The following is a 19178-nucleotide window of genomic DNA, read 5'->3' on the forward strand; positions in this document are numbered from 1 at the left end:
TTTGACCAAAATATGTTACAGACCTTTCAATAAGACCCCAAGGAACCATATCAACTGTGATAAAATGGGTATAATATGTCTCAGTTAAATAAAGTTTAGTTAAATCAAAGATTGTTTCATAAATCTGATTCAATTTGTGCTCATTAAAAGGTAAGAGTAAGAAAGGGCTGAAATAATTTAAAATAGTGCTTTTTAATACATTTAGAAATTATATTACTAACTATATGTATTATATGTACTGTGTTAGTCCATAGAGTGTCATTTTGGTTGGTGGTGTGCCCCAGGATTTTGTAAATGTAAAAAATGTGCCGCGGCTCAAAAAAGGTTGAAATTCACTGATGTAGACAACTGGATATATTCAGGGTTACTTTGTGCTTCTGTTCTAACTTTGCATCAGTAAATTAATGTCCTTGAAAATAACAAAAACTGAAATAGTTACTAGCTTGTGGTGGCCAAGACGTCTGACTTTAGCAGAAAACACAAATACAAAAGCCACAACCCAACTTGAAGAGCCACAACACAACCGCAAAAAGACGCACAACGAAAACAAAACCGTGTGAGCGACAACAAACGCTGACAGTATCAGAGTTACTGCAGCAAAGAGAGCCGTTCTCCGTGAAACCTGATCAAGCCAGTTGCCTCTTAAAATGTAATATTTGGCTATTTGACACAGCACATGTGCAGTTGTGTTTTGTCTTTTGGCAGTTGTGTTGTGGGTCTTGCGTTGTGTTATAGCTGTAGCCTTAGTTATATTCGTTACTGTTTTTCCTTCTTGTTTTTGCTTAATTCCTGTTATTTCCATTGGAATTTTCCTTGGAATTCTCATCAACCGTGGTGTACAGTTGCTCTAGATTTCTTATTTACCTGAAGTTGCCATCATCAATATTTCTTACACTGAAAACGAATCAAGCGGAGATGTATAAAGGAAAGGTTATGGAGATAAATGGAATACACAGACCATTTGGCAGTTTAAGAGCCTGATATTAATCTCGACATATACAGGCAATCAAAAGCCAAGCTTATGTGGGAGTGAACATTCGACTTATATTATATTTATGTATGATAAGAGTTAAATGACTGTATATAAAGATGGACAACATGACAAAGTTCCCGAAAGTGAAGCCAACTTACCTGGACCGCTCTCTGTTGTCAGTTTGCAGTATGTAACACTAAATGTTCCACCAACACGGGGGGAGCAGTGAGGAAGTGAAGACATGTCGTCCATCTTTACATGCAGTCTCTTTATGACTTCAAATGGATGCCCAGTGTCGGCTGGATGTTTAATTTAACAACTGTTTTCTAACACTTTAGTTATACCAACTTTTAATGTCAGTTTTGTATTTCAAACTTTTTCCTAAAGCACCAGAGTGGCTCTTATTGCGGCTTTAAGTTATCTGGGAATGTTTCCACGTTTATTCTTTCTACAAATTAGTTGATACAATTTTTTTTTACTGAACTTCACCAGGAATCCATTGGTTTCCATTAATTTCTGCAATAAATAAAAAAAAAAAAAAAAAAACAGTTGCATTTTCCTGAAGCTTGTTTATGTTGTGTGATCAAAAGTGAAATCTAAACTACATGTTCTCAATTACATTATGGCTTTGAGGTAACACAGCGCAGGCATTTCAAATTAAGCTGAATTTATACTGCAAAGATCCTGGAAATCCAGAATTAACTGACTCAAAACAAAACGTTTTTAAAAATGGTATTCTAATAATATATAATAAAATGTAAGTATACAGTACACAGTTTGTATTTAATGATTTCTAAACAGTCTTTTTTTAATGTGACCTTCGACTCGACACTAGAACAAATTTCACCTGGATTTAATTTCTCTTCCCTGATGACCTGATCTGACCCATCCATCAGAAAATAATCAACGATTGTTAACAGAAGTCATACATCCCTTAACCCATGAATATCTTTGATTTATGCGTGCTCCAAGTATTAATATTATTAAAGTTATTATTAAACCTGCAGCATAATAAGTTATGGAAATTCCCGCTCATGAAAGCTTCAGAAGGCCACCTATTAAAAAATCATCCATAATCAGCTTCTTAGTACACAGATAGGATAGATCTGTACCCGCACACTCTGCAGCACCAGATGGTATATGTTTGGCAAGAACCAACGGAGTGACAGGAGGTAAATTAGAACATTGACATATTGACATTAATATTGGCATGAATAACCGCAAAAAAACCAAAGGATTAAAAGGATAATTAGAATAATCATCTCATACATGGCATATGCTAAACAGCCTGATCCTTTTTCGGCAGCTAATATTTAATGACCAACACCAGTTGCATGACAAAAATAATCCCATTTTTGGATTATTCTGATGAAGTGTCACTCATTCGGGACACAACCATCCACCATATACCAAATAAAAGCAAAGTGCACAGAAGCATTTCTTGATATTATGATTCCATTCATACAGTCAGCCATTCAAGTGGAAATCACTGTCTTCACACGAGACATGTAATTTAGTTTTCAGTCTCTGGATCATGTTTATGTCAAATACATGACAAATGGATATGGAGTGATGAGGTTTGCAAACTTTAGTGCAATCATGACTGATGAACCTTCTGCTCTTGACATTCAAATTGTGTTATGCACTGAGAGACGGACGGGCGGACCTTTTAGCATTATGTAAATTTATACTTTTCTTATTCCTCGATAGATAATCATGTGCCAGTATTTCATTGCCGGTAAAGTAGAATATCTCTATAAAACCCACTACTCAGCACGAACAGCATCAACGATTTGGGAAATAATACTATAGTGAGGTTTCAGTGTTGTTATTTTTATCTCATGATTCAATTTGAAGCCTGGTGCCTTTGATGACCGGAAACAGATGAGAAACAGAACAAAAACAGTGCATGGAAAATTGGCAAGTCATCAGTGAATCATGTTCATCTCCTTAAATATATATTTTCTAATAAATCATGCAATATGGCCCAAGGAGCTAATAGGAATCATTTTTTTGACGTTGGTGTCATTGGTTTTTATTGGTCAGTTGGGACCACTGGGGTGGAGAGTAATATCTCAACAACTACTGGATGGATTGTCATCTTTAATGTAATTCATGTTCCCCAGAGGCTGTACTTTGTGTTTGGTGGTAATTTAAAATAAGATGGCAAACTTATATCTATATATATATATACAGCCTCCATTTATAAAAAGAACAATTAAGCAGTGGGATCCAATTACAAATTCTACTCCTGTCCTGTTGCTATTGTTAGTGGGATTCAAAAACAAATAACTGTCTATTGTTTTGATTTAGCTGCAGGTTTAAAATATATTGTCGTAAATGGTATCTTGTATGTATCAAGGTTAAATTTGCAATTCATTCTTATGAAACATCAAGCAGATAATTTCTAATGACTTCTGGAATATAGATTTTTGTAAAATAAACAAATGCAGGTACAGAAAGTGACTGCATTACATCCCTGGTGCAATGAATGCTGCAGATTTGTATTTTGTGTGTTTTATGAGGTTTTAGACAACAATAGTCACATTTATATGATAGAACCAATCATTTGTCATCACGTGAAAGCTGAAATTCCCTTTGCTGCAGCTTTGTTTGCTCGTCTGCGCACACAAGACAGAATAATCATTTTGAACATCTACAGCCATGTAGAAAATCTGTCTTCATGTGGTGTCAGTCTGTATGCAAATACAACTTCATTAGTTTTGGAGATGCAGAGATTGAGGTGAGGGTACAATATGTTATATTAGAATGGAAGACACATGACAGTCCTATTTCCTTTGAGACAATCCTGTTCACTGTCTTCTATTATATTAAACCAAATCAATTATCCCCAGAGGCAACATACGAGAATATGAAGCTGGGTGAGCAGTTTTAAACCGAGTAGGCAGGCTGCTCGAATCCAAACACGCCGTGTGCGAATTACAGTGATGAGGGCATTGCAGTTCTGTAATAGAGACATGCAACATTGTGATTGCAAACTGATTGAATATAATTAGCCATGGCTTTTACTTTGTTTGCTTGCGTCCTTTAATTAAAAGACTTTTCTTTTCACTTCGTCGGCGTATATTCACACCATACAAGGATGTTTGATAAGTGATTAGCCTGGTGAGGCCCACTAAGATAATTAATTGTCCAATCGTCCAAAATTGTGCTGCGGTTGCCAAGTGGCTCCCCCACCCTTAACTGCCTGTATGACTATGCTGTCAACAACTCTGTGGTGCACGTATTTAATACATAGCTAGCCAAGAGTTGTGCTGGAGTTACACCTTCCCCGAGCAGTATATACTTCTCCCTATATGGCTTCAGAGTTGTGTCTTGACACATCCCCCTGCATTTCCACTGCTAGTCTCCAAACACACTGCCTGCCTGCAGTGAATATTAAGTCCATTCTCCTCTAGTGTCTCTGTGGGTGTGAGGCCTTGTCCTTGCAGAGCAGAGCGCACTCCACGCCTGACAGGGGCTCCGCTTTTATCACCTGATGCTGTGAGAGCCAAATGAGGGTTCGGCCATGTTCAGCCATTTATCATCCGCGATCAGTGAGCAGCCACAGGGGCAGAAAGGACCTTGGCTACTTGTTTGCGCTCCACTCCTGCCATTTGTTCTTTAAGTCCACCGGGTTTAGTGTCACTGTGGTCGACTGCATTCTCTGCTGGGAAAACAAGCATCAACACGGTGCCTGTGTTTATACACAGTGGGGCTCACGTCCGGGGCTTTTGTGTCCGCACACGTTGCACCGCGCACACAACACTCGCTTCAAGGTAAAATTGATGATGATGATGATGAATGTGCCAAATATTGTTCGAGAAGCATTTAATCGTGTGCTTATTTATTCCCGGTCCCAACATTCATTCTGTTAGCCAGCTGTAGCACAAATGGTTCCGCTGAGAAATGTCTGCAATATTTAATGAATTGAGAGATTTGTTTACTGAATAAAAAGTTCAATAACCTTAAACTTAATTGATGAATAACTGCAAACGCTCACACAGCTTCAGCCACATTATTTTTGGACGAGGGGGGTCGATGAACGTGTGCAAGAAACCACCTCAAAGCAGCAGTGTTTGCATTTCAGCTTGAACTAAAGGGTGGGCTGGAAGGGGAATTGGTTGGTTTCCCTCAAATTTCCCAGAATAATAAAGGGGTACGTATGAATCTCCTTAAACATGTCCCCTTTCATCCACCTCCTTCTGTGGCTCACTCCCTTAGTAATAGCTTGTTTGGACTCACCCTCTGACACATTCTCAAACCATGTGTTTGCTCTGTCCTGGCTCGTCGAGAATAGAGTGCAGAAGTCATTTTTATGCATTGTCGGGGGGTTGCACTTAAAGCCCACTTCACTATTTCCTGTGCGTGCTCGAGAGAATATGCTGCTGAAGGTAAATAAGAAATAGTGAGAAGGAATATTGTCTAAAATACAGCAATATTTTCAGGTATACTAGTTGTGTAGCTCCAGGGATGGCAGCTGTCAGTCTGCTGGTCAGTCCACTTCTTGATCCAAATTGAAATATCTCACAAATATTGGATGGGTTAGCTTGAAATGCTGGTGCACATTCATGGTGCCCAGAAGATGAATCGTAATGATTTTTGGGCTCTTCTGACTCTCACTATCTGTCACATTGCCACTGAGTGTTCATTTAAAACTGTCAGATATCTTAACATCTACTGGGTGCAACTGGTGCAAACACTCATGGTGCCCAGTTAATGAAACCTGTCGATTTGGTTGAACTCTAAATTGTTCCTGTTGACTTCTTTAGTATTTAGTGACGTAGCTCAACAGCTATTGAATGAACAAAATCATTTGAACAAATCTTTCACGGTACCCAGAGGATGAATCCTAATGACCCAAGTCTGATCCTGACCAGTGCCATTGGCAAGAGATCTGGGTTTTTCAAAACTCTTGGACAAATTCCAATGACTGATGACTCAAGGTGGATCTGCGATGGCTAATGTTACTGCACCACCATGAGATTAATGTTTTTATTTATTCTGTGATATATCTTATCATCTAATAAATTTGCGGCTGTTGTATTTTGCATTGACAATCTTAAGGGTGTTGGTTAATCCTTGACTTTTCTGCTAGCATCACCATTAGTTTGATGCCTGTGTTTTTTTTAGGATGTTTTCTATTGGATAGATTATGACAACTATTGGATAGGTTATGACAATTGGCTCAGACATTCGTATCATTTTTTTTATATGGAACCTCATGGTTATTATGAAATTTCCGGTTCAGTCATTTGGTATTTGACCAAAAAATGAGCAAAAATAATAACGTTCCCATCAGCCCTCGCTGCACTTTATGTTAGTGCTGCAATCATCAAATAAACCAAGTCCTTAAGGGTCTAGATATTCAGCTTCAGCCTTATTTTAAGCTTTGCATATTATGTCTGGGTCTGTAAATAAAAATTGGAAGATGCATGACTGCTGCATTGCCATTTATTATTTTCTATGTCTCTTTATTGTAAATTGTACTTTATACCAGTGAAATGTATTCTCAGCCCAATGCGCCTTGGACACTTCAACTCTTGAACCGATGGCTTACATCAGAGTCGACATGATATTATTATAAACGTGTTTTGCTAATATAGCAGACTGTATATTTTTAGCAGTCAACCTGTCCATTTATACCCTTCTGAATTATAATAACAAAAGCCGGATGATTTATTCCTGCTCCTTTTGTAGTGCTTTCTTTTCTCGTACCTGTCTCCAGGAGAAAGGGGTGATGCAATAGCCTGATATCAACATCTGTGCCTCTGGGAAGACAGAGCTGCCCAGATAAGATGCTCACACGTGTACAGAGGAGGGCTGCACTGGTGGGTAGAAAGATATCCAGTACAGACGGAGAAAGAGAATGGCTTGAATTAAAGTGGCTGCTGCAAGAAATACTACAGGTTGTAACTTTAGAATGAGCTGAGCAGATATAAGGCACTTTAGTGCAGAATCGCTTTCTCTCAGGACTCGTGCTTTACTGCATGCATTGTCCACAGTGTGAACAGATAATCAGGTCAGGTAATTATTTTAAGAAATTGCCTTTTTTGCCTCTTAACTCCTTTGCCAGATATATCTTAAGGTAACAGCAGCTGTTTGGTTTCCTTTTTATTTGTCCAGTTTTCTCCCTTATGTATTGATAGGGAGTGAGATTTAGCATCTCAACTTAATTAAAATGTTGTCTGGTTTATTTAGTTTTGGTATTTTATTTCTGGTCCTTTCAGCCTGAGAGCTCTCCTTTTGGCTTAACTCTATCTTCTGTATTTGGCAATGAAAAAAATAAAATTTGAAAAGAGTCACTTAACGAACATGAACCTAAATCATTCATTTCACACACCTTTGTCCATGTAACCAGGAGACATTGAGATAATGAGGAGATAATATATATCCTTGCCACTTATTCATTCAATAGGGAGTCATAGAAACATCAGATGGAATAAATCAGTCCCTACGCACCTGTTTGTATCTGCTATGTTCAAGATGACTGGAGTATAAATACTTATAAATCTATCTAGAATAACTTTTGAAATGTTGAGTAACAGGAAATCATTTTTAGAGTACTTAAAATGATGGTGAATTAAGTATCTTATACCAAAACAAATGCAGCCCTAATATGTTCTTTATTATACTGAGCATAGTGTCGGGCAACAAAAAGGTTTGTTTAGGGGTCTGGTCCCAGGAGAGGCCCAGAATTCATTGCAGGCTACTCGTCTTGCCCATGATTCTCCTACAGGAGGCGTGCTGCGACACAAGGCATACGGCACTTGTCAAAACTTGTGGCGTCTCATCAATGAAGTCGTGGAGCAGCAACACAGATGCTGGTTGAGGTCTCTGTCCTGGAGAGACTAGCTAATCACAGTCTCTGTGGGGAACAGCAGGGGTACAGTCTGTCTTCTAATACTCTATCTGCATACTTACACACAAAACAGACACGCACACACACACACACACACACACACACACACACACACACACACACACACACACACATGCGTATACTTGTGCAAAGTCATGCACGGCAAGCAGGATGCCGACACCCCTTCACACATAAACACGTCATGAAGTGCAGGATGTAATGGAGGAAACATGCGTGTTATTTCCCTTCCAGCTGCGTCGATTTCATTTCGCTGCCACTATTTTTTCCCAAATATAGAAGAGACAGTCTTGGTTAGTGAATCCAAATACATTAGTCTTAATGGGCTCATTGCATCTGCAGTGGTGTAACACAGATGCAATAATGTGTTAATCGTCTACTTCCAGAATGTGGAGAAAAAGGCAATTTCTTGGTCCTTGGTAATTTTGTGTAAGTGAGCAGTACGTAAATATCTGTAAAGATTCGGGTGTTCATAATGAAACGTTTCACAAAACTAGACACTTTTTTTTGCTAAAAGGCACATAAGCAAACATTTGTTTTGAACTAAGAAGACGGTTCTGTCATGTGTGGCATTGAACGCAGCATTCAGGAAGTTGAAATTTTAAAAAACATGACATAAACTAGATGGGCCCTCGGAGAGTGCAAATCTCTACCAGGGACGATTGGCTACTTTATCAACATATTGAGAAGAGATACTGATCTGCACCAAATTTCACAGATAGTAGCACTCTACACCTGCCTAATTTGTTTTGCTTTTAAAGTATTCCTGAGGAAATGTCTTAGCATTTTGACCAGTTGTCCCTTCAACTCAAAGAGTAATTTACAAGATTATAGTGGTTAAAGATCAACGTCAGGGTAACTTAATATGAATCTGTAAAACAAGTTATGAAGACTGAAACTACACTGGTTGGCTGACGCATTAAATCGCAGGGCAGTAATTCTAGTTTTTGTCAACATCTCTATATTTTTTCTTGAGTAAATTGCCATATAAATAGACAGAAAAATCAATAAAAAAAAAAACCTTGAACCAACCCCCTTTAGGAATTTGAATTTCCAATGTTTTGTAAAGACCCTTTCTATTATGTATGCGGGTAGTTGCCATCTGGTTTTCTGCAGCTTTTCGAGCTAATGTGAGGTGGGGGTGGGTTTTCTAGGGCATCAGTGGGTATAGTGGTTAAGTGCTTGCTCTGCTGTTCAGGATCATCCATTAGGCACTTACAGTCCTGTGCCAACAACTCTTCCACTTCGAGTTGTCCTGGTTCCCTTCAAATGTTGCAATTTGAGACGGGGCTCCCAAGAGTGACAGCAACAGTCATTTCAGTAAGTGCTGCAAAACAACATGTGTTGACGTGTGAGTGACGAAGCGCTTTAGTTGGCATACTAATTATGATGGGGAGAAAAGAGGAAGAGCAAGTCAGGTGATGTTATTACATGGCGTAAAAGTCTGCACAGCGAGAACGGATGGATGGGTCAATGAATTCTCATCGGAAGGTTCCTTTACCATTTTCTAATCTCAAACCACAGATATGCAACTGTCACTGTATTTTGTTCTTGAGGGCACAGACAATCAACGGTTTGGTTATTTAAGTTTGGGAAGTTTAAGTAATTATTCCACTAATGTGGTTGTGATTTTTATCATCTTTTGTGTCTGTTAGTTAGCAGGATAACGCAAACAGACAGATTACCATAAAACTTGGTTAAATGATGTGGTATGGGTCAGGATTAACCTGTTTAAAGTTGTTGCGGATCTGAGAGCAGATCCAGGATAATTTCTTATACTTTCTTTAATTTTATGTGAAAGGGTATTATTTTGACAATTTCACTGATTTCCAAGAGAAAAACTCAGGAAACATGATGAAAAATCTGAGATATTTAGGGGACTGATATGGTTGAGTGTGTGACATTTTTACAGCTTAATTAAAATTAAATCAGATACTTACCAAAGAGGCAGAAGCTCCATGTTTGAGGCGAAAACCCCCAGAACTGGTCTGTAAAATGTACGAGTCGTGTCTCACCTCCTGGGAAGTGTGAGACCATTTTCAGATGGTGGTTCTGTGAGTTGTAGATTGAGATGAACATTTATGAAATGGTTTTGTCTGTGGTTGAGATATGGGAATGCGTCTGTTGTGCCAATAGTCCACTAGCCCATGGAATAGCATCCTCCCTTGATGGCGAAATGTTCTGAAAGCTGGCAAAAGAGGACCTATATTTAAGTTATTGGCTTTTTTTCAAACTTAAAGGTCAATAGCAAACCTCTACACTCAAACTGCAAATTCTCTGACCATTAAAGGTTGAGATGTAATATCAGCTAAAATGTTGTATAAATGGATGGTTAGAGGTAGATTTAGTTGGCATTTCCAAACGTTTAAAAGCCCACAAGGTCCCTGGAGATTATGCACTGCAACAGTTCACAGTCCCCCATAACAGCACAGGCCTAAAACCATGTTTAAACTACTAAATTATATGTTTAGACATCCGTCCTGGAGTTCTTTCCCACAGAGCAGTCAAAAAATCATGTGTCCAATGAAAACATTTGTGTGAGGTCAAATTAAGTTGGTTGTCGGGATTTTCTCAGGTTGTTTGCTGTATCACTGTGTGTGTAAACCAAACAAAATGGGCGTAAAGGTATATTGGGGCAGTAGAGAAAGTCTCATTGTGATCCCTTTAGCAGTAAAGTCCTCCTAACACGCAATAAAGACCACACTCATAGAAAATACAGTCGTCATAAAAACAGGAGAATGGCAGATATGACTCTTCAATAACACACACACACACGTACACACTCCCTCTCATCAGGTTCTTCGCCGCGATCACGTATCAGAATGTAATATTGCACAATGTAGGGAGAGAGGGTATTATGTAGAGCACAGGGGCGAAGGACGCAAAAAATGAAAGATTTATTTTGAGGAATTTTATATTAACCTTGGATAAACAGAACAAGCCAGCCATTCTCTAAACTTTTGATTCACCATGCGGAGGCAGATATCTGCGTATACGAACTCGACCTGGTCCTGGAAAGTCTCCTATCTCATCCCCGACTCATGGGAAAGTCACGGATGTTCATTAGTCTCACCTTATGATGAATGTCTGGCCAGAAAGCCACATTTAGTTATCGGATACTTTACCTGCACTCTGTGATCAATACTTAATTACACCATCTTTTTCATGGTTTGATGGATTATTGGTTGGAATAAAAGGATTTGTTTGAGTAGTGAGAAAAAACCCAACAGGCTTAAGACAGAAACTGTTGGAGTGATCAGTAACCATGCATCATTGCTCCGCAGTCGATGGTAACAAAGTGCCTTGAATCATGCGTAACGACATTAGAGGAGGAGAATAGGGGAGGGACAGCAGATGCTTAGTTTGTTAGCCAGGCTGCTACTGAAGTAACTGTGTCAGCCACGCCACCACAGTGCTGTAATGTGCTTGGCAAAGAGATGCCCAGGCAATTAATAATCCTGATTCAAAACATGTGCTTCTGTTTACAGACTGAAAGTTAATTTGAGGGAACTGTTGGCAAAAAGAGGCCAAACATTTGGTGTCGCCTAACTGTTTAACAAAAAAACGTGCATAACAGTGTTTCATTAGCATTTTCTTTCAGTAAATGGATTAGCTGTACAAATCCATTGGGGCAGTGTATTCAAATGCATGCTTTGGTGGAAGGAAATATACTGTTGTGTAGTAATGGCAAACCTCTCTCAATTTTAGCCAAGCTAGCAAGCAGCTGTCGATTCAAGACTTTCGTCCAGACTGACATATCTAACCACTTATGTGATGGATTGCAGTGGAAATGTCTAACGTCAAGGGTCTCTAGACGATGGAGCCAACTGCCTTAGGTAATCCCACCACTACAATCTGAATGACTGCAAGAGCAAATGTATAGGTACTGTACTTCAGTATTTCCATATTCTGCTACTTCCTACTGTTTTTTCACAGGGTAATTGCATTTAAAGTTGTCAAAATTAGCTTAAACTCTACCAACTAACAAATAATAATAATCAAAATAATAAATTATATTTCAAGGTGCCAATGAATCATAGATAAACACAACAATATATGTACCCGAGAATCAAACTCGGATTGACCTTTTGATTTGCCTTTGAAACTACATTCGCAGCAGGCTCCGCTGTACTTTGTGTTAGGTGCTAATTAGCAAATGTTAGCATGCTAACACCTGCAAACATCAGCATGTTAGGATTTAGCTCAAAGCACCACTTTGCCTAAGTGCTGCTTCACAGGACTGCTGGCGTTGGCTGAAGACCTGCTGGTCGCGTCTGTCACAGTAAATGAAAAATGCCATGGACGCTCCCTTTGCTTGAATATAATGTGGTATGAGACTTCAATTAACTCTACATTTACCCCGAGAAGTGTTCAACCTTCAGAGTCTGTCACAGTCTGTCACACAGAGTCTTTCTCATTCTCTGTACTTAAATCCACATTTAATGAGCTCGATATGGATGTGATGCCTCCCTGTGAATAACATCCCCGGCAAATATGAACAAATCACCACTTAAAGTTAAGCTACAGTGGAGATTATTTCTCCCATCAACCTTTCCTTTCTTTCCCTCTTTCCTCAAGGACAGAGGCAGGTGTTAATAAGACTCATTTAGCACAATGCAGCAAATGGAGGCCCACCAGAATTCAAAGATAATGAGATAATAATAAAGCTTTGAAGGAGATAAACATCCGGTAAATATCGCTCGGCTGTCACAGGTGTTTTTAGCGTGGAGCTTGTTCAATCAACGTGCATCAGCATTCACAATGCACATGGGTCGTCCTTTGGAATTTAAACTAGGGTAGAGGATGAGGCTGATCATTGAAAACACTCCATTGTATACTATGAACAACAAACAGGAAATGAAATCAGTGTTTCACACAGAAAGATATCTCCTTCCAGAAATCATATTAGCAGTACAAATAGCAAGCCATACTGGGAATCTAATTTCTCGGATTCTGTCATCATATGTTCTGCCGGATCGTTTCATGAGGCATGTGCTATTAGCTTGGACCAACGATGGTACATGTTCATCAAAGGGAATAAATAAAGATAATTTTCAGTCATGGCATATGCACTCGGCAAATGTCAGGAACATGATGCAGTTGTAATTTGCCAGGGGCTAAACATCCATGCCCATATCAGATGTATTATGGATTAAAGACATAGGTCTGTTTGTTTTCTCTCGTAGAACATATTGATTGATTCGTATTTAAAAAAAAAGAAGAATGGTTTTAATAGAGAATGTGTGTTATTGTGTGTGTGTGTGCATGATTGTGGCCTATCTCGTGTTTGGAAACCACGGCAATTATTGCGTAGCTGTGGACACTGGAGGCTGATAAGTTTACCTTTTATGCTGCTTCGCCCGTTGAGTACTGAAATTTTACCTTCATCGCTCATCACAGGCCAAACAAAAACATCAACAAGCCGGCCACACTCCCCCCCCCCCACACACACACCTCACTGCGCGCTCCTGGAGAAACCTATCAAGCAGTCAGCTCCTATCGAGTCAATAGATTTTTAGCAACCACGGCTACGCTTGTCAGCTTTAGCTGATTGCCTGACATATTTCCTCAGTGTCTCTTGGCTCACCTACAGTTGTCAGTTCTCCAGACATGGCTGTTGAAGTCATGCCCCTAGTCGTTCAGTTAATTCCCCTTACAGCCTGTCTCTTTTTTTTCCCTCACCTGGACTCTGGCCAGTTCTGTCAGCGTGGATGTCTCCATTGCCCAGAGTGGCTCTGTCTATCTGGCGCTGGCCTTGGTGCATTAGATTTTCTCTCTATGTCCCTCTATTTCTCACATGGGTCCCTGACCTCTCTTTATTTCTCTCTCACTTCCGCTCTACCCTTCTATTCAATCTTTTCCTCTTTCATCCTGCTCTATTTTTTCCACTTGGCGCCTCTTGCACAACTGCCCTTTCCCTCTCAGCACTGCAGCGCTCCCAGAGGTGCTATAGCCAAACAGCCGGCACTGCCATATCACACAATGTCAGACATATGGAGGACTGCTGCGGCCTAAAGCTGGATGACTTCACCTCAGCAGCACAAAACAACAATGCGTAACTGATAAAGACACTGTCGCTGTAGCAAACATTTGCTATGGCAGTTAATACAGAGGAGACTGTTTTATACCAAGTTCCAACTCTCTCAAATTTGTCCTCGGCCTTACTGTATTTTCTCTGAAAGTAGCTGTCTAGATGCAAATCGATAAAGTAATTTTCCCCCAGACTTGTTGTAATTAACAATCTGCCATGTGTGCTCAGGGGAACTGCAGCCTTTGAATAAAAGCGGCTTCCAGCTGCAACTGAGAGCGCTGTGATTTAAGAGGTTAAAGACATGAAGGCACGAGGAGCTCTATATGAGTGAACATTTAACAGACAACACGCTCATTTCCACTGCTTGTTAGAGTCTGTATCCTTTAAAGTGACTTCTGCTGAAATAAAGTGCTATTGTCTGCATTTAAGTACAAAGGGGGTTTCCGTGTGTAAAGATAATATTGAAAGTAAACCTTGTAGAAACATAAGAAATCTCAAACTGAATCTCATCATTTAGTGCTTAAAACAGTATGTATTGATGGAATGGCAACTTTCTATGTTGTATCTCTAATTAACACAGGATCAGTAGAATAACAGATTAGGCTTTCACTAGATTAAATAGTAATTTAAGGTCAAAAATGGAAAAATAAACAATGATTATTTTTGTTTTCAATATTCATCTCTCCTTATATATTTAATGGATTTGATTAAACATTCATTATTTTCCTTGTCATCCAATATATCACTTTGACATTATAATTAAGAATTAAGCAATAATATAATATTAATGATGGAATCATATCATGATAATCAGTGACTATGTTTACATGAACACCGGTATTCAGATACTAACCCGATCAAGCCAATTTTCTAAATAACATTGACTGATTACCCTGAATCTGATTAATATCATACTAGAATAAGCAATAATCAAATTAAGACAAGTGGAGTATTCTGAACTTTGTCACAGTACGTAGACATTTTATAACATCATAACATCATATTGGAGTTTTCACAGCATTTTTATGACATTGAAGTACATCATTTACCAACTGCTTGAAGAAGAATACCTGGGGTGTTTTTTGTTTGTTTTTGCTTTTTAGCTTTTGCAATATTAGAGAGAAAATGTGACACGGTATATCTTCTTATATTAAACTATTTTAGGTTGGGGGTTGAGAACTGATGGCAAAAGAACATCAGAAATTATGGCGTAGTATAATCAGACTATGTTCAGTAAAATGTAAACTGGAATATAAATGGTATATCCTATTTGCAAAGCATGTTAACCCCATAATTGTTAATAATTAATGCCTTATCCTGATCTAGGTCAATCGTGGGAATATTGTATAGTAATGTTTCAAATCTTTACAGTAAAGTGTAAGTAATTTTTTGAGGCCTAAGCTGACAAGAACAAGAAAAAAACTAGAAAAAACTAGTTTTATTATATTTTATGATATTATTATTATTATCCAATGTATGAAAACAATTTGGTTATGATCATTTTCTATATATATTTGACGGAACAATCTCCCTTGCAGGTCCAGTTAAACTTGCTCAAGGGCTTTCAACCTCATGGCACAGATGCTTCACACAGATGTTCCATTATTATGAGAACTTTTAGAAGTTGAGCTCTGCAGGTCTTTTTCTAACAACTAAAGAAACTTTCAGATTCAGTATGATGAAGACTTTGTGAAACTTCCAGAAGCAGTGAGTAAATGGATCTTGAGTAGAGATGATTGTTGTTAGCTGCTGTTACCAAGGTCAAGAATCAATTTATTAATATAGCGATAATAGCGATGTGTATATAGTTATAGAAAGAAGAATATTACATTATTGATTTATTTTATAACTTCATATCATAGAAGTGACATTCGTTTCATGTACTGTATGCCTACTGAAGCACTGTCTCTACAATCAGCGGTATAGTTTATGAGTTTTTGGAATTAATGAGAGGAGCGCTTATTGACAGGTAATCAGTTTGATTATCCTAGAGACAACCTCAGTCAATCCTAATCACTGCCAGATGATCGCCTTGATTTCCTCACAAATGTTTCTCATCATTCCAAAAAGACTCCTCTCCATCGATAAGGAAAAACACAGAGGTTGTATTAAGCCATGTGCTAAACATACACAGCTCACTTAACGTGCATTAAATATGCTCTACGCTTGAAATACACCTATTAGGGTAATACTGGTAAAAGCTATTATGTCTCACTTTGCCCTATTAAATCCATGCCAATCACTGAAGAGGAGGCAGGAGGAAGGATTGTGAGGCTCTTAGGTGATTGTGCAAAGAAGGAGGCTCAAATTATTCAATAAGAGGATGATGCCCTCAATCTTTTGTGCATCCTGTGTGTAAATGACTGGATATGTGCTCAGCTGAGTGTTCATGGGAGATTCTTAGAGAGTGTTTGAGAAGAGGTTTCTCAGCTGCCATTAAAGTGGACAGTCCATCAGTCACATTTACATTATTCTTACAAGTGTGAAGTGAACTGACCATGACACACACACACACACACAACCCTCTAAAAACTAGCTTTAAACCTAAAATTAAGTCGTAAACGGCCCCTTGGAAGTGCGTCAGAGTGAGGACCGGCTAAAACTCTATAAGTTCTAGGCACACAATGGTCCTCACAAATATATCAGTACAAGTACACACACACAAAAACACAGAAACTGCAGTCCATAACCCATTTGATGTAATTTGTTTATTGGTAATAATGATCTGCATGTGGCCTGTGACACTAATGAGTCTATGGAAACATTTCTGAAGCCACAACTGCAATTACAAACAGTTGCTACAATCATTTGGTTTCATTTGTTCCCATTGGGAATTATAAAGCTATTAAATCTGAACTATTGACTCTGAAGGGCAGCTGAAAGAGCCGTGACTGTGAAGGATTACATTGCCTCAGCTGGTGTTTGTGTGTGTGTAGGTTTAGCTTTTATCATTGACATGAGGGATGATGGGATCTACAGACAGTCTTGCAATAACGGCCCGTTCCACCTGGCAGCATGGCAAAGAAAAAAAACTAAAACACGCTGTGCCCTCTTCCAGTGTTTTTCTCATCTTATTGTATAGACACTGAAGGGCATTACATTCTCTATCCTATCATCCTCTCTTCTCATCTCTGTGTTTTTTCGCTTTTGCCAGGTTGACTGCTGATTGGCAGTTTGATGGAGTGTAATACATCAGCATGATGACATGAGATCTGACCGTGCCCCCATTTGATGCCTCACTCTTGATCCGTGCGAGGGGAAACAACAACCATGTTCCGAGACCAGGCACCTGGGCCAACACATAAACAAGATAAACAACGTCTCCAGGGGTAACCGAGAGGAGCAGAGGAGGCAGGCAAGTGCTGCGCTTGTTCTCTGATCGATATGCCATACATAGTGTATGAGTTCCCTCAGAGCTATGGGTAGAAGTTGTTCACTTCCGTACGAGGAAGTTCAGAGAGAAGCTGTTTTGAGATGAGGTTGAATAAAGGTAAAATATAGGAAGCTGTGTGCGTGTGTGTGTGTGAGCAAGAGAACGCCAGAGAACGAGTTTCTCATCTCGGATAATTAAATGTGATGTTAGCTCTGATCGATCTGCGGGTTCAGCCAAGCAAAGGCCTGGGACAGGCCTGCTTTAAGCAACAATATAAAAAGTAAAAACCAAAACATCTGGATCACCACGATGTCCGAGCACAGACGCTTCATTCCCTCCAATAAATACCTATGAACCCTGGCTACCGCCATTCTTTCGTTGAAAATTAAAAAAGAGAAAATATCCTTCATAAATATTAATCTGTGAAAGGCAGAGATTGTGCCCTTCAGAATTATTCATGCTCTCTGGAGCATGTTTGTTAAGAATAAACAGTATCCTCCTGTTTACCTAATGCAGAACATTCAGTAGGTGGGAGACCATTATTGATGCCTGCGTATTCTATTGATGAGGATGTAATTAAACACGGTCGGCGACGGAACACATTCTTCTTTTTCCTTCCTCTTCCTCCTGAGTACACGTCCTCACAATTGCAATGTTACTAGTTTCTTCAGCAGCCCTTGGTTCCCTTGAAATTAAAGGTGGAAAGCAAGTTAATTTCACAGCATTTTGCCTCATTATCAACACTGTGGGGCCTGTAAATATACAGCGGTTGGCCTCTGCCTTTGTGGCTTTGTTTTTTGCTGTGGGTAATATATCATTATCTGCTTGATAAAGTGTAACAGAATCATTAAGAGGCAGAAAATAACCTGATTATACTTTTGTCGAAGCTTTTATGTGCCATTACTCCCCATGAAGTATTGATTCGAGTGTTCTGGCTAATAAATCTTATACTTTTACCCAAATACAGTATATTCCACTCTACCGTAATACAGATAAAGGGTGTTGGTATTGTTCTATTGTATAGTTTTTCTTACTGTATTGTAAAAAAAGTAATCTCGATCTTCAGTTGGGAGATTGCTTTTTTAATCCAATTTATTAAATACTTATTAATTAAAGCTCCAGTGAGTAAGATTTAGGTGAAAGGGACCTATTCGCAGGAAATTGAATATAAAATAATACTGTTGAAGTTTTGACTAGTGTGTTTCATCTTAATTGTACAAACTGTTTCTTTCTTTACCCGAGAATGGGCCCTTTATATTGAAATACTTTATATTTACATTTGGAGCGCCATGTCTTTTACAGTGGCCTAAACTGGACAAACTAATTATATTTTGAGCTTTTATAACAGCTGAAGGCTACGACATGTTCTCTTTCATGTTTGGAAGGGGAGGTATTCAGCTGCAAGATGCAACATCCCCACTAGATGTCACTAAATTCTTCACACTGCACCTTTACAGGCTTAGCTAAAGCCAAACATCATCAGGAATTAAGTTTATGTTGGAGAACCCTGCAGTATGGAAGTCTCGATTGGCAATTGAAAAAAATGTGTTTCTTTTGCACTGCAGGATACATATGTTATATGTATATAGGTTATGTAGCTTTATGTAGCCTGACATGTCTTTGTTTTAGCTAAAATGTATTTTAAAGGTCAAGGCTTTCTGTAAGGGCAGGTGAAATAAAAAGTCTGCACATTGAGTAGGTCATGATGGAATTCAACCAGCCGATTGTAGTCTGAATCCTGCTTTACTTTTTGACTGGGTTATCTTGGTATTATCTAGCCTGACGTTGTCAGACTCACAATTCTAGTCAGAATGTGAGTCTGAGACCGCTCCATTGGGCTGTGATTATGGGGCGTGTTTCAACTGACCAGGAAGTAAAATTCTTCTTCGCTCAATTGGATAGACCTACAACCAATCACAGC

This window comes from Pleuronectes platessa, chromosome 17 (genome assembly GCF_947347685.1).
Source record: "Pleuronectes platessa chromosome 17, fPlePla1.1, whole genome shotgun sequence".
Taxonomy (NCBI): domain Eukaryota; kingdom Metazoa; phylum Chordata; class Actinopteri; order Pleuronectiformes; family Pleuronectidae; genus Pleuronectes; species Pleuronectes platessa.